This window comes from Petaurus breviceps, unplaced genomic scaffold, assembly GCF_028583685.1.
Source record: "Petaurus breviceps papuanus isolate PSGF00001 unplaced genomic scaffold, PetGlider_PUasm1.0 189, whole genome shotgun sequence".
In the NCBI taxonomy this organism is placed as follows: Eukaryota; Metazoa; Chordata; class Mammalia; order Diprotodontia; family Petauridae; genus Petaurus; species Petaurus breviceps.
Window position 1 is genome coordinate 36280298 of NW_027185809.1, and position 16824 is coordinate 36297121.

Here is a 16824-nt window from a genome sequence, read left to right on the forward strand (position 1 = left end):
CAGAGGTTGCAGGCTGCGAACTGTTCAAGGTGGATGTCTGTGCTTGGAAAAGTTTGGGGACAACCTTGGACACTGCCCAGGTGGGATCTCTCTGACTTTCCCAATTGTGCCTTTTCTTTCTGAAAAAGGAAACCTCCCACCTATGCCTAAGCCTTGCTTTCAGCACCTGATTGCTTTCTGAATGACTAGTGGAGATGACTCATGCCTGGAATCAAACAAGGCTAAGGAAGTTTTCATTCTGGCAAGGTTTGACTTTGTCCCTCTCTTATTCTACAGCAAATTCACTGAGAAGTAATATTCAGGGCCAAATAAATGAATAAATATAGAGATAACATCCTTCAAAGAAGGAGATGATTAGTAATACGGCAAAAAGTAATGAAATAGATGCCTGATTGACCAGGATAGTGAGGTTTGAGGAGAGCAACAGGATCAGGCGAGATGACACCTGGGATTAAATACAGATGCATAAAATTGGCTTTAAAAATTTCCTATTATGTGAATTCGTGATTTGAGCATGTTTGGGAATAAGATCAGAAGTCTGGATTTTGGATTTTAGCACAAGGATTGTATAAGATAGTGTCAAGGGTGAAGCTAATGTGAATTTGTTAATGCATCTGTCTGATAATTTTATGAAGGGCAGATGAAATCAATTTTTTTAAAAAGGTTTTTCGTATTTTAAAGGACCCCTATACCAAGTACAGGATTTAGGAAAGCAGAAATAGCAAAGGATAAATAAACTGAAAATTCTCTGTACTTTCAAAATATGGCAGTAATATTACGTAATTGTACTAATTTCTATTAAGTCGAAATTATCTGGTCATCTCTAGATCTGAACTGGAGAAGCAAAACTTCTTTTTAAATTCTGTAACTACATGAGGCATCTGGGATTTAAACGTGTTGCTTAAATGGAATAGGTCACTGGGATACAAGGAATTGTGTGGTATTTTGTTTTGTTTTAAAGAATTTGGGATTAAGTAACTTGCTCAAGGTTATTTCTGGGTGTGGTGGTATCCGAGCCCGGATTCCATCCCAGGTCATCCGGACTCTGGGGCTGGTGCTCTTACTCACTTCACCCCCTGGCTGCCCCGCAATTGCATGTTAATTATGATTCTTGTATATTCTGCATGTAAGTTTTCTTGGTTATCTTGGTGACATATACCTGACTTAATGTAATTATGTCATTTTGAAAAATCGTGAGAAAAACCTCATTGTATTAACTGAGCCTAGCCTTGTATGGCTAAGAAAACTGAACTATTTGTTTGAACCAATCTTGCATGACTAAAAACTGGACCTTTATATGTAAAATTGTGTTTCTGGGAGCTCTTGTATTGTATTTTTGAACTCTAGTCATATAAGGATCATCCCGAGCCTTGGAATCTGAAAAAGATGACATCAGATGCAGACGGCTTTCCCAAGAAGCTGGAACTGACCTCTATTAGGACAGCTTCTTTCCTGGAGAAATTCAACTAGAGGACCGACGGAAAAATATGGCCCCCTCCCCTTCCTTGAGACTATGGCCTTGATTATAGGAAGTCCCTATTAACTGTTAAATTGCTAATTGTCAGGGACCCCCGATACCATCCTTTAGGCACGGAATTGGATAACCTAGATGATGTGGTCCCAGTCATGTCAAAGATTTGACATACCTACAAAAAAAGAGTAGGGAATGTTGAGCACAACCCCACCTTCCCTTCCCTAAATTGATCTGTAAGCAACAACCCCACCTTCCCTTCCCTTAATTGATCTGTAAGCAACAACCCCACCTTCCCTTCCCTTAATTGATCTGTAAGCAGGCATTTCAGCATAACTTTTACCCCTCCCTTCTCTCTCCTAATTGACCCACGAGTGGGGGGTTCAGTCTAGGAAAAAAACGAGGGAAAATTCAAATATACACTGACCAATCACTGATTGTAGTTTCAGCTTACGTGACCTGACTATTGTAATCTCTTTAAAAAACGGCATATTGTTCATGCCAAGTTACTGTCTGATTTTGGTATGTGACCCCGGCAAGTCCCATGGCAATAAAATCCACTTCCAATTTTAATCTCGGGGATCTTCTGTCTTGCTCCTTTTGTGCACAACAGTTAGAGGGTGTGATCTGGAAGAAGATACTGAAAAGGAGACAGAGAAGGAATCATCAGAAGCCTTCAGTCACTTTCTCTTCTTTCACCATCTCACATAAAGAGGTGGTCCTTTCTTGCTAAGGCCCCACTCAGCTACAAGTAATCCCATTTCACCTCATCTTTTCCAGCAGATTGTCCTCTCTATCATTCCTACTCCTTCACTATCTTCAATCTCTCCCTGCTCACATCCATCTTTGACAGTTAGTTATTATGTCATATCTCTTCTCCATTTTGTGGCTAGACTCATTGAGAATGTTGTCTACAATTGGGTGCCTCTATTTCCTTTCCACCCACACTCATTGTCCATGTCATGCCTGTTAATGGTAAGTTTTTCTGAGACCTATGTTCTGGGCCCTCTTCTCTTCTCCCTGTATATTATTTATCTTGGAGATCTCAGTTCCCATGGATTCAATTATCTTCTCTATGCTGATGATTCTCAGATCTACTCTCTCCTAATCTCCAGATTCACATCTTCAACTAACTATCAGACATTTTGAATTGAATGCCCCACAGACATCTTAACCTTGCATGTCCACAGCTTCATTTCTTCCAACCTTTCCCATTCCTAAAAAAGGAACCACCATCCTCCCAGTTACCCAGGCTTATACAATCCTTGATTCCTTGTGGTCTTTTATTACTTCCGGGACGTTAATTCTCCATTTGGCATTCAAAAACCTTAGTAACATAGCTCTTACCTGCCTTTCCAACCTTACTCCCCTTACCACATACTCTGTGATCTACTGACCAATGCTATTCTGCATACAAGACCTAACTCTATGCATTTTTGCTGGCTATTCCCAGTGCCTGGAATTCTCTCTTTTCTCATCCCTACCTCTTAGCTTTCCTGGCTTCCTTCAAGTTTTAGCTAAAATCTAACCTTTTTATAAGAAGTCTTTCCTTATTCCCCTTAATGCTGGTACTTTCTCTGTTATCTCCAGTCTATCCTGTCTATATCTTGTTTGTATATAGCTGTTTACTTGCTGTCTCTCCCATTAGACCATGGGGTATTTGAGAAAAGGGACTGGATTTGCCTTTGGTGCAGGAGGGAGATCTTTTACTAAATTTTTTTTGTTTTTATTTTTTTTCCTTTTGGAGGGCAACTGGGGTTAAGTAACTTGCCCAAGGTTACATGGCTAGTTTTTGTGTGTTAAGTGTCTGAGGCCAGATCTGAACTCAGGTCCTCCTGACTCCAGGGCCCGAGCTCTACTCACTGCGCCACCTAGCCGCTCCTTTTACTAAGTTTTTTTAAAACTGATTTTTACTATTGCTTAGAACACAGTAAGCACTTAATAAATGCTTGCTGGCTGACTGCGAGTACAATACCTGGCACAAAGAAAGTTTTTTAGAAATGCTTGATGATTGAATGTGCATATATGCATATACATACACACATATCATCATCTTCTAATTTCTCCATTGCAAGGCTTCTGTGGAATCCCTATACTGTATATATACTTTCTCTCCTCAAGTTTATTGAGATCAAAGTGTGTGGGGAGGTGTACCCTAGCTCAGATTAGGACACTGCCCCTTTTCTTTGAGTTTCAGGAAAATCTCTTGGGGACAGAATCTCTATGAAAACTTTGGGGAAAACAAAGAAAGAGCTTCAAAAGGATTCTTTCTCCTATTATTCCAGTGCTTCAGCTCCAAAATCAAACTCCCAAACTCTCCCCAAATGATGGTGGAGAAAAGTGGTGACTGTAAAACATATATAGGATATCTTAACTGTCTATCTATTGGAGAATGGCTGAACAAATTATGCCATATTATTATGTATTATTGCTCTCTAAGAAATATTATTAAATTAAATATTATTAAAAATATTATTGCTTTATGGGATATGACAAAGCAGATAGTTCCAGAAAAATCTGAGAAGACTTAAATAAAATGATGCAGAATGAAATGAGCAGAACTAGAACAAATTATACAATAACCACATTATATAGGAAAACAACTTCAAAAGACTTGAGAATCCTGATAAATGCAACAATCAATCTTAGTTCCAGGAGACGAATAATGAAGCATACTACCCATCTCTTGGCAGAAAGATGATGGACTCAAGATGCAGAATGAGACAATTTTAAATGCAACTAATGTGGGAATTTATTTTTGCGTGAGTATGCATTAATTAGAAAGACTTTCTTTTCTTTTCTTTCTTTTGTCCAGTGGGATGTGGGAAAAAAAATGAGTAAAGATAGGAAGATTGTATTAAAAAAAGAAATGAAAGAAAAGAGGCATTTTTTAAAAAGGCAGAGTAAAAGAAGTCAGAAAGAAGCAGAAACAAATAGTACAGCTTTGAAAGCTACAGGTTGAACTTAATATATGCTTAAAAAAGAAAATCAAGTACACTTAATAGAGACCTGAATTTCTATGTACAATCTTCTTTTTTCCTGTTCTATTATGAATATAAAACTGTTTTATTTGGTGTTTGTTAAATTTAGAATAAATGGTATTTTAATGTTAAGCCTTCAGCGCCCCCCAGCATGTGTTTCCAGTGAGCCCCAGCAGAGGTCTCTCTACTTCCCTGAATAGCAGCCTTTCCTGGGAGCAATCTCAATCCCAGTTAAAAGAATGTGGGGATGCTCAATCCAAAGGATTTTAGCCCAGTCAGTTGTCCTCCAGGCCTTCCCTTCCATAGGCACACAAGGTGCATTTGTTCAGTTTTCTCTGAGTGTTCCCTGAATGGAGCACCTGTGTTAGCCTGCAAGTTGCCTGTGGGATCTTGCCTGTGTGAACAGCCCAAGGCTGCAGCTGATATAAGATTACTTACTTGCAAGGGTGCCGGCTAATAAAGACATCTGGATGAAAATGATGACAGGGGAAATGCCCAGTGAGCCAGGGCTCTGAGTGCCCTGGGAGTTGCTGTCCAACACTGAGGTATTCTTCCCATTTTACTGATGGCATTGAGAACAGCAGGGGCACACAACTGCAGTGCCAGGCTTTAATGCCCTTAGAAAGCAACAGTTAGTGCCGTGAATCCTCTTCCTGGCCCTTCCATTGATATCAGAAAAAAAAATTGACAACCTATGATCCAAAATGATTCCTCACTGAGCCTTCAACACAACCTCACTTTCCTCCCTAATTCAAAGAAATCTAAGAATCTCCCCTTTGAGAAAGTTTTGTCTGCATTTTAGATGAGAATATGATGGAGGGACCTATGACCTGGATAGAACCACCACCGCCAACTCCACTATCTACACGTGGACACATATCCATCACACTGGCACACATTCGTGGATTCACTGACTCATTTGTGGGGACTGTTGCTTTTTAAATTCAACTCATTAAATATTTTAGAGGGAAGGGACTGGACCTGTGATTTCATTGATACAAGGGAACTCCAAGATGAGGAAATTTCCTCTACTAATGCAAGTTGGTACCCTCTTGGAAACTTCTAGCCTTACAGAGCTGCCTAGAGCACTGAGATGCTAAATGATTTGCACAGGGTCACTCAGTCAGTTAATTAACTGTCAACATTGGAAGTTGAATCGGGTCTTTTACATTCTCAACATTTTTTTTTAAACTGAACTAAATTTTAGATGACATCATATGGGAAAGGTAGCATGGTGTAGGAGATACAGAGCTGCTGTTTTTGTTCATCCTTCCTTTCCAAAGAGGACCAATGACATCAACGATGATGTCTTAAATTACTTGTGAACTGGATTTAAGTGAGGCAGAGTTGCACAAAGTCATCAGCCTCACTCTCTTCTCCAGGTTCTTTAAAGTCTAGAGGCAAAATTAAAATCAAGACTATTGGATGGGCTGGGATGCATCTTCTATGTCTGTCCAAGCTCTGAGGCACTACACAGAGTCTGCTTCAGTGGCCTTCATGGCCATTGGAACAAATTCTTCTCATCGGCCCATTTCTCCAGGGGAAGTCTTCACATGCTTGAGGCAGACACCCCCTAAATCACTGATGGGTTGGAAGTCTGTCCTTTACCTTCAGTTTGGTTTAGCCTGTTTGCCAAGGTGGTTCTACCCAGACAAGAAGCCCTTGGTTTCAAGTCCTGTCTGAATCATACTGACTGTATGACCCTCAGGCACATCACTTAGCCCCTTGAGGCTCTGTCGAGGCAATTCTCTAAGGTGCCTGATTTGTGTGGGCAGAGAGGTTTCCTCACAGGAGGAGTTCTCTATATCAGTGAAATTACAGGTCTCAAACTCCCCCAAAAGAGCATGTAGATATACAGAGGACACACACTCGTGCACCCAAACTCATTCACCCACGCAGTTACAAAACCCCATAATATGTGTACATATGATAATCTGTGGATAAGAGTCATATATATATATATCCTCTCCTACTTAGAGCCTGGCTAGGATCACCCCACCCCTAGGCCACATGTTCCCAGTTAATATTGTGGAAGCATGTTAGCCATAATCCTTAATGCATTCTGTGAGCAGAGCTGCTGTTAACTTAGTCCATCCTTAACCCTCTCATTAGCCCCATCTCCACTCACTAGCACTTTAGGAACTATGAAATTGTCTTGGCATATGGGGGCCCAACAACCCCAGCTGCTCAACCTACAACATTCCTAGTCATCCTCCCCTCCCCCTATTCTTGAGCAACTCTGACTCTTCCCTGGCCTCAGACCCCTCCCTTCCTCCTCACTCCAACCTTCCCCTAGGCTGCTGCCCAAATATGGCTGTAGCTAGTGAGGGAAGGGAAGAAAACTTCGAACTCTAGGGCCCCAGGAGGTTGCCCCATGAATCCAAGGGGATTCAGATACTTCTTACCTAAGACAGGGATTCCAAGGGGTTTGGACAATGACAGTCTTTTAGGGTGGGGAGTGGGAAAAACAGAGCTCAGTTCAGATCTCACTCTCATCACAAAGACTGGCATTTGAAATCTTCATCCTGCCTCCCAACCCCCACCCCCCAAAAAGGAAATATCTCTTACAGTAGTTCTTTGAGACAGAGAGCTCAGGACACAGAGTGCTGAACCTGGAATTGAGAAGGCCTGAATTTAGATTTTGCCTCAGACACCTACTGTGTGACACTGGGCAAATCACTTTATCTCTGTTTGCCTCCTTTTTCTCATCTGTGAAATGGGGATAATAATAATACCTACTTCCCAGGGTTATTGTAAGTATCAAATGAGAGAATATTTGTAAAGTACTTGCAAATCTTAAAGCATTACATAAGTCCTAGCTACAGTCTTTAGTCATTTCAGTTGTGTCCAGCTCTTTTTAAGGGGCATGGGGGCAAGGCAATTCGGTTAAAGTTACTTGCCCAGGGTCACACCACTAGTAAGCATCAAGTGTTTGAAGTCAAATTTGAACTCAGGTCCTCCTGACTCCAGGGCTGGTACTCTATCCATTACACCACCTAACTGCTCCTTTAGTGGTATCTCACTCTTTGTGACCTCATCTGGGGTTTTCTTGGCCAAGACTTTGGAGTGGTTTGCCTTTTCCTTCTCCAGTTCATTTCACAGATGAGGAAACTGAGGCAAACAGAGTCAAGTGACTTGCCCAGGATCACACAGTAAATCTCTAAAGTCACATTTGAACTCAGGTCTCCCTGACCCCAGACCCAGCACTCTATTCAGTGTTCCATTTAGTGGCCCAACTTACATATAAGGATATACAACATATTCTTGTTGCTTCCTCACAATAAATTTTTGTAAAGCAGCATAAATATAATGATCCCCATCTATCTTTGCTCCTCATAATAACTTTTTATAAAGAAGCATATGTTATACTGGCCCCATTTTGCAGGGGAGAAAACTGGGTCAAATTCAATTTAATTCAATTAAAATACTTTCCTGAGGAAATCAGTATTATGTCATAGAACACTCATGGGTCTGTTCTACCTTCTACTCTTGGGACTTAAATTTGACACTCTGGCCTTCCATTTCCTCATTGCCAATATGTAGAGGTTAAGTTAGAATATTTCTACATCCATTCTGATATAAATCCTATGAGACCAAGAGAGGTCAAGTGATTTATCCATGGTCACACAGCTGATAAGAAACCAAGGTAGGCCTCAAACACAGGTCTTCTGATTCTAAATCCAGGATTCTTCCCCTTACACCATGCTATATCACAGCAGTTATGTGGTTCAGTAGGAGATAGAGCACTGGGTTTGGAATCAGGAAGACCACTTCAAATCTAGCTTCAGATACTTCCCAGCTGTGTGACCCTGGACAAGTCACTTAACCTCTGTCTGCCTCAGTTTCCTCAACTATAAAATAATAGCACCTACCTGTAATGGAAATGCAAATTTAAAGATCTTCCCTGCCCTTAGGCCCTTTGATAGGCTTAAGAGACTCTGAGAACCTTCCTTGATTTGAAAATATACTCTGCCTCCTAATAGGCTGAATATGGCCACATGGAACCTGTGGCAGGAGGCTTGGTTTTCAGAAATGCCCACACCTTGATGCTGTGTGATTGGGCCGTGAGTCAAGAGGGTGGTTACATTCTCTGACCCAGGAGAAGGCTATATAATCCCTGATGTGAGGCTTTGCATTGGGGCTCACTTTGAGAAGTGTTCTGTGATTTGATCAGATGAGACTCTGGGAAGCCGTTGTTGAGAGCCCCCCGGCTTTGAAAAACCCAGATGTTGATTTGGTATGGATGTAATGGTTGGACAGTTTGGAAACTTGTCTACTTGATCTGTTTCTCTGTCTTGATAATTGTCTGTATACTCTGAAGTGTGGGGTACTGACCTTTTTCCCCTGAACTAGGTAAACGATATATGTTTGACTGATTGAAGTAAGCTTGTTAACCCATTTTGAGTTGCTTTCCTTTATCAAAGAAGATCCAAGAACCTGTGTTGGCAGCAACCCTAGGGATGCTGGGGTGCTTGCTGCTACGCTAGCAATCCCTCACAGGGTTGTTGTGAGGATCAAATGGGATAATATTTGGAAAGCAATTCACACAGTGCCTGGAACAGAGTAGGTGCTCAATAAATGCTTGCTCTCTTCTTCCCTCCTTTCCCCACCCTGCCCCACTGGCTTCAAACCCAGAGTTTTGTTTTTTTAACTATATCCCACTGCTCCTTTCCTCCCCGCTACATGTCTAGCTGTCCCCTGTTCAGACTGTCACCTCTAAACTGGAGCTCCTTAACCTTAGAAGCCCATAGATAGGTTTCAGAGAATCCATGAACTTGAATGGAAAAAAAATACATCTTTATTTTCACTAAACTTTGGATTCCTTTGAATCCTATGTATTCCATGTTATATACTTAGAATTTTACTATTTTTTTGCTTTTTTGGAAGGGGCAAGGCAGGGCAATTGGGGTTAAGCGACTTGCCCAAGGTCACTCAGCTAGTAAGTATTAAGTGTCTGAGGCTGGATTTGAACTCAGGTCCTCCTGACTCCAGGGCTGGTGCTCTATTCACTGCGCCACCTACCTGTCCCTAGAATATTATTCTTAGAAGGCATACATAGGCTTTACCAGTCTGCCAAGAGGAAGAAATCTCTAACATGAAAAGGTTAAGACCTCTTGCTCTAGACCTTAAGAAATGGAAGTTTTAGGTTTTGGGTTTTTTTTTTGTTTGTTTGTTTTTTTGCAGTAACCTCCCTGGGTGTCAGTTGCCTTACATATAAACAAGAGGGTTGGGCTAGACTGACACTGAGGTCCTTTTGTACACTGTTACTGTGATCTCAAATGTTACTGGCTCCATGATAACTCTCTGGGAACCTAATGTCCAAGCTTGGGGATAGACTAAGGCAGTTTTAGGTGGTGGGTAGAAGGGCCAAGATAGCTCAGGTCATCTTTGGTCGTGGGATGAAAACAATATGGATAGAAAAAAGGTCAAGAGGATTGTCATTATGGCAGAGGTATAAAAAGGGTATGGCCTCTCCTCAGGATCCTAAATGGATTATTCTGATGTGGGTTTAGGGTCAGTCCTTAATGGAGGCAGCTAGGTGGCCCAGTTGATAGATCACTAGGTTTGGAGTCAAGAAGACCTGAGTTCAAATATGATCGCAGGCACTTATTAGCTATGTGACCCTGAGCAAGTCACTTAAACTTTGCCTTAATTTCCTCAATTAAAAAATGGGGATCATAATTATATTTACTTCACTGTGTTACTGGGTTACTGTGAGGAACAAAGGAGATAATATTCAGGAAGTGTTCAGGATGGTGCCTGGCACACAGCAAGTACTAAGTAAATATTAGTTATTAGAATATGCATCTGCTACCTCTAGCAGACTATTAGCTAATGGGGAAGAAGATGATTAGCTGATCTAAACTTGCCAAACCCCAAAGACAGAATCAAAACATCCTCAGGTCCCTTGAGAGGGACTCTCAGAGGCTAATGAGCCTAATTCTCTACCTCTAGGTTACCATCCTGGACGGATTCACCCTATTACTCAAATCTATTATATATCTACATAATTATACCCCAGACCAATTCCTTTAATCATCCAGGATAGCTAGTTCTAGTATTTCACAATCCTCCTCATCAATCAATAATATCAACAATCAAGTCAACGACTAAAGTAATCTATTGTTTGATAAACCCCCAGACCCTGGCTTTTGGGATAAGAACTCACCTATCTGACAAAAACTGCTGGGAAAACTGGAATATAGTATGGCAGAAACTGGGCATAGACCATTATCTAACACCATATACCAAAATCAAGTCTAAATGGGTGCATGATCTAAGTATAAAGGTTGATACTGTAAGCAGTCTCCTAAAACAAGAAATAGTTTGGGGGCAGCCAGGTAGCACAGCAAGTAAGAGCACCGGCTCCAGTGTTGAGAAGACTTAGAGATCGAATCCCAGGCTCAGACACTTAGCACCCACCCAGAAACACCTGGCTGTGTAACCTTGAGCAAGTTACTTAACCCCAATTGCTCAGGGGCGGCCAGGTGGCTCAGCGAGTAAGAGCACCGGCTCCAGTGTTGGGATGACCTGGAGATCGAATCCCGGGCTCACACACTCAGCACCACACCCAGAAATAACTGGCCGTGTAACCTTGAGCAAGTTACTTAACCCCATTTGCTTAAAAAAAAAAAAAAACAAGAAATAGTTTACATATCAGACTTGTGGAGAGGGAAAGACTTTATGACTAAACAAGAATTAGAGAACATTATAAAATGTAAAATGGATAATTTTGACTACATGAAATTGAAAAGCTTCTGTACAAACAAAGCCAATGTAACCAAGATTAAGAGGGAGGTAGGGAATTGGGAAAGAATCTTTATAACCTATGTCTCTGACAAAGGGCTCATTTCTAAAATATACAGAGAATTGAGTCAAATTTATAAGAATACAAGTCATTCCCCAATTGATAAATGGTCAAAGGATATGAACAGGCAGTTTTCAGAGATAGAAATTAAAGATATCTAAAAGCACATGAAGAAATGTTCTAATTCACTATTGATTAGAGAAATGCAAATCAAAACAACTCTGAGGTACCACATCTCACCAGTCAGATTGGCTAAGATAACAAAACAGGAAAACGATAAATGCTGGAGAGGATGTGGGCAAATTGGAACACTAATGCATTGCTGGTGGAGTTGTGAACTGATCCAGCCTTTCTGGAGAACAATCTGGAATTATGCCCAAAGGGCTATAAATACTTTCATGTCCTTTTACCCAGCAATACCACTCCTAGGGTTATATCCCAAAGAGATCATAGAAGTGGGAGGAAGACTCATATGTACAAAAATGTTTATAGCAGCTCTTTTTTGTGGTGGCAAAGAATTGGAAATTAAGGGAGTGCCCTTCAATTGGGAAATGGCTAAACAAATTGTGGTATATGCATGTTATGGAATACTATTGTGCTATAAGAAACGAGAAGCAGACGGTCTTCATATTTACCTGGAGAGTCTTATACAAACTGATGCTGAGTGAGAAGAGTAGAACCAGGAGAAATTTGTACACAATTACAGATACAACATATGTGTGATGACCAACTTTGATAGACTGGACTCTTCTCAGCAATGCAGTGATATAAGTCAATCCCAAAAGATTCATGATGGAGAGAAATATGTGCATCCAGAAAAAGAACTGGAAAGAACTGAGTTTACATCCAGGTGGAAGCAAAATACCCGATCTTTTTCCTTCTCTTATTTGGTTTTATGTCCTCTATACCATTTTTCATTCCAGCTGATACAATCCATCTTTATAACCTGACTAATGTATAATGTGAAAGTATTTACAGATCCTATACTTGACTATACGCCGCCATGGGGGGAGGGGGAGAGGAAGGGGTGCAAAATGTGAAACTCAAGGAATTGTGGAATTGAGTCCTGTAAACTAAAAGGAAACAAACAAATTAATTTAAAAAAATAAAAAAAACTATTGAACTAATAAAAAAATAATACCAACAATCAATAAACATTTATTAAGCTTCCTATTATATGCCAGACATTGTGCTAAGTGTTAGGGATACCAAGAGGCAAAAGATAGTCCCTGTCTTCAAGGAGCTTACAGTCTAACAGAGGAGACAACATGAAAACAAATATATGCAAAACAAACTATATATAGTATAAATAGGAAATAATTAAAAGTGGAAAAGCACAAGAGTTAAGAAGTGTTAGGGAAGGCTTCCTGTAGAAGGTCGGATTTTAGTTTAGACTTAAAGGAAGCCAGAGATATCAGCAGACAGAGTGACAGCATTCCAAGGCATGAAGGATGGCCAGAAAAAATGCCTGGAGTCAAAAGATGCAATTCCTTGTTTGTGGAAGAGCCAGGAGGCCAGAGTCACTGGGTCAAAGAATACTTGCTGGGGAGCAAGGTCTAAGATACAGTCTCTGCCCTCAAGAACTTATAATATAGTTAGAGAAATAAAACAGACTGTGGGCATGTAAAAGAATAACACTCTGTGGGAGTACATGGTAAATCCCAAATGAACAGTGTAGCAGTAACTACTCAGGGAATTCAGGGAAGAGTGTTCACTGGGGGCTGGTCTGTCTAGGGGAAGCCTCACAAGGAAGGTGTAATATGAGCTTTGCTTTGAAGGATAGATAAGTTTCAGCTGGGTTCAGAGGAAGGGGGTAGGGTTTGAAGGACTTCCAGATAGGTGGATGAGCAAAGGCATATTCTTCTAGCCAAATCACTTTCCCCAACCCTGGCCTTCAGTTTCCTCATTTACAAAAGGAGAGGGCTGGGCCAGATGGCGTTTGGGGTCCTTTCCAAAATTGTTCCTATGATCTGAACTGTTATTGGCTCAGAGATGACTCTGTGAGTGGCTAGTAGCCAAGCTTAGGGAAAAACTCAAGAAGATTCAGGTTTGAAGGCCACGATTAAATGCTGAAATGGGGGGGGGGGCTTCAATTTATTATTTGTACCCTCAGGGTCTTTTAGATAGCAATAGTCTATTTGAGGACTTCCTTAATGTAGAGTAGAAAAGGAGTCTTCTTTAATATCTCCTATTGGTTTTTGGAATATAGAATAATCAGATTAGCCTAATGTAGTTTAGTTTGAGCAACTCAAACCCTTTATAAGTCTCAGTTTTCTCATCTTAAATGGAAATAAACACCTGTGTCCTGCCTACATCATTCCACAGAGCTACTAGTAGGATCAACATTTCTCATAGCGTTTGGCTAGCTCCTCACTGAACACATTATACCCTTCCTTTTATCAAGTTCATTTGTATTTTGCACCATCTTTCTTCTATTAGCTTTTAAACCCTTTGAGGACAAGGAATGTGTCATTTTTTTTTTATCTTTCTGTAAGGAGTAAAGGTTTTAGTTGCTCGCAGAAAATGCGACAAAGGTTGCCAGCTACACCAATTTCATCTGGGCAGCTTTAGTTTTGTTCCTTAGATGATTTGTATAGTAAGAAAGTCTGCCTCCTCCTCCCCTTTCAGACACACCCATGGGGGAGAGGCTGAATAGCAGATATAATCCAGCAAATGTCAATGGAATGGAGGGGAGGGAAAGGGAGGTACAGAAAAAGCTGCACAGAAGCCAAAATCCAGAAGATGAGAGGTAGCTCAGCAGAGATATCCAGCAGAGAGCAGTGTGGCAGAAAGAATGGAACCACAGAGGATGTTTCCATCCCAAAGCAAGCACTGGTACCCAATGATTTCACCAGTGAACATTAGGTCCTTCTGTGTCAGAGGCATGAATGCTTTGGCTATGCATATCCTCTGGCCACAAAAATTGTTTATGCATGTGCCATTCTATCAATCAACAAATGCATTTTCTAAGAGCCTACTATGTGTCATGAACAGTGCTCTGAGTATTTGGTCATATTTATTTCCTGCATATATACCTTGGGAGAGTTCCTCCTCCATGTGCAAAGGGATATTTCTTATTACTTAGTTTATTTGTAATTATTACTGACTAGGAGTTGTCCACAAAAGAATCAGGGAAGGCTTTGTAAAAGAATTGGCAAATGAGTTGTGTTAAAAGTATGGAAGCATTGGGAGCACAAAGCATGTTTGGGAGACTGAGTAGCACAATTTGGCTGGAGTGTAAATTACACAAAAGCAAGTACAGCTATCCTTTCCACATCTCATCTTTCCCCACTGAGGTTTTGACATGTCTAAAGTCAGTATAAGAAATCAAACGGGAATGTTTTGGGAATTTTTGTGTAAAAGCCAACAATCTTGTGGAAGCAGATGACACAATGAAGGCCAGCATTTGACACAGAAAATGTTTAGAAATTCAGAAGTGCATAAAATATATGTGTGGTATTGTATAATATTGACATATTTTATCTTTTAATACCATAATAATTCAGACTTCTTCTCTGGTATGAAAGGAGGGCCAAAAAAAATTCATGTGGATTTTCTAGATTGTAGGGGCACTGTACCCCTAACGCTGGAAAGGAAGGATAGTGTCAGGTAGTAGAGGGCCTCAAATGTCAGTCAGAGAAGTTTGAGTTTTATTTGGTTGTTACCTGGGAAGCAATGAAGATTTCTGAGCAGATGAATGACATATAAACAATAATAGCATTTATATAGTGCCAGGTACTATGCTAAGTATGTTACAAATATTTCCTCATTTGATACTCACAACAACTCCATTTTACAGTTGAGGAAACTGAGGCTAATAGAGATTAAGTGACTTGCCCAGGGTTGCACAGCTAAGGAATTTCAGGCTGGATTTAAACTCAGGTCTTCCTGACTCCAAGCTCTGGGCTCTATCCACTGTGATATCTACCTCCTTCAGATCATATGACAAGATTTATGCATAAGAAAGATTATTCTGACCACTGTCTGAAGGATAGTCTGGAGAGGGAAGAGAGGAAAGACAGGCAAAATTATTCAGAGACTATTAAGATATTCCAGGTTAACGACTATTTATCAAGCACTTACTGTGTGTCTGTGATGAAGGTCTGGAGTAGGATAGTAGTGTGGATTAGAGTTGAGAGGAGGGATTACGGACAGGAGAGGTGCTGGTGAGGTGTTAATGGGATTTAGTATCTGCTTGGACATGGAGGGTGAGAGGGAGGGAAGAATGTATTTATGCTGCATCTCCCCAAGGGGAATTCTAAGCTCCTTTTGGGCAGAGATGAAAAGTTCCATGTCCCTCACAGTGCCCAGCACAACGATAAGCATGTAGTAGGTACTCAAAAACACTAATTAAGTCACCAACAGGCACTCCATAAGCATTTCCAGGATACTCATCTCTTTCACAACAGTAGTATTCATTGGTACCCTAAGGGCCTTTAAAACCAAGGGAAGGTGCCAGAGGAAGGAGGGACAGATCACTTTATGCCAAGTGAGTAAGAAACAAATGTTAATGAGTTCATTTTACTACCAGTGTCATCTCTCAAACAGGAGACCAGGCTCATGAAAAAACAGAGACAGCAATTTTAGCCTTATGAGTTCTTTTGGACTTAACCATTAGGATGTTTAATGTGCCCCAATTGTAGCACTACCTCATAGAGGTCATCTGAGGCTCAAATGAGATAATGTACTTTGCAAACCTTAAATAACATCAATGTTTGCTGCTATTATTACTATGATGATGGTGGTGGTGATATGAAATGAGAGTTCCTTTCTTCCCAGACTAGATATCACAGAGCAGCTGGTTGAGCATCAGGAAAGGCCATCTGGGTTCAAGCTGTCATTCACTTTCTCTGTGTCCCTCTCTGTCCCAATATGTAACATTGGAAGAATCTCCTTTCCCAGAGGAGGAAATCTAAAGTTACCCTTTGAGTCATTGTCAAAGTGGGTCCCAAACCTCAGTTTCCTGACTTCTAACCCCAGGTTCTTTCCATATGCTACACTTGGCTGTCATATGGCACCCACCTCACAAGGTTGTTATGAGGATTAAATTAGATATTTCCAAAGTGCTTAGCACACTGCTTGGTATATTATTTAGTCATTTTCAGGTGTTCGACTATCTGTGGCCGCATTTGGGGTTTTCTTGGCAGAGAGAGATACTGGAGTGGTTTGCCATTTCCTTCTCTAGCTCATTTTACAGATGAGGAAACTGAGGCAAACAGGGTTAAATGATTTGCCCAAGGTCACACAGCTAATGAACTTGAGGCCCCATTTGAACTGAGGAAGATGAGTCTCCCTAAATGAAGGGTCCAAATTCCATCCACTTTGCCACTTAGCTGCCTGGGCCTGCTAATATGGATTTGTTTCAAACAGCCCCCCCACCTCACCTCCCCATGTTGGTAGCTCAACTCCCTGCTTCCTCTGGCCTCTGTAAGTCACAACTTCCTTACCTTGAGCCCTTCCCTCTACCCCCATACCTAGTTTATAATAGGGAAGGGAAGAATTTTCCCTATGTATAGATTGGATAATTTCTTCAGGGTGTGCTAAGCAAATTCCCACAATGCTAG

The 16824-nt window shown here is 40.9% G+C and overlaps 1 protein-coding gene across 4 annotated transcripts in view; it reads right to left on the minus strand.

The window, feature by feature from the left end:
- ISM2 (isthmin 2) overlaps positions 1 to 16824 on the minus strand; it is a 41856-nt gene that overhangs the window by 23179 nt on the left and 1853 nt on the right. The window contains exon 2 of one of the 4 annotated variants that reach the window (XM_069092310.1): positions 1899 to 2111. The exons of the other annotated variants lie outside the window; for them this stretch is intronic. The gene's annotated coding sequence lies outside the window, so the exon portion shown is untranslated. The remainder of the gene's footprint in view (positions 1 to 1898; positions 2112 to 16824) is intronic. 4 annotated transcript variants of the gene reach the window in all.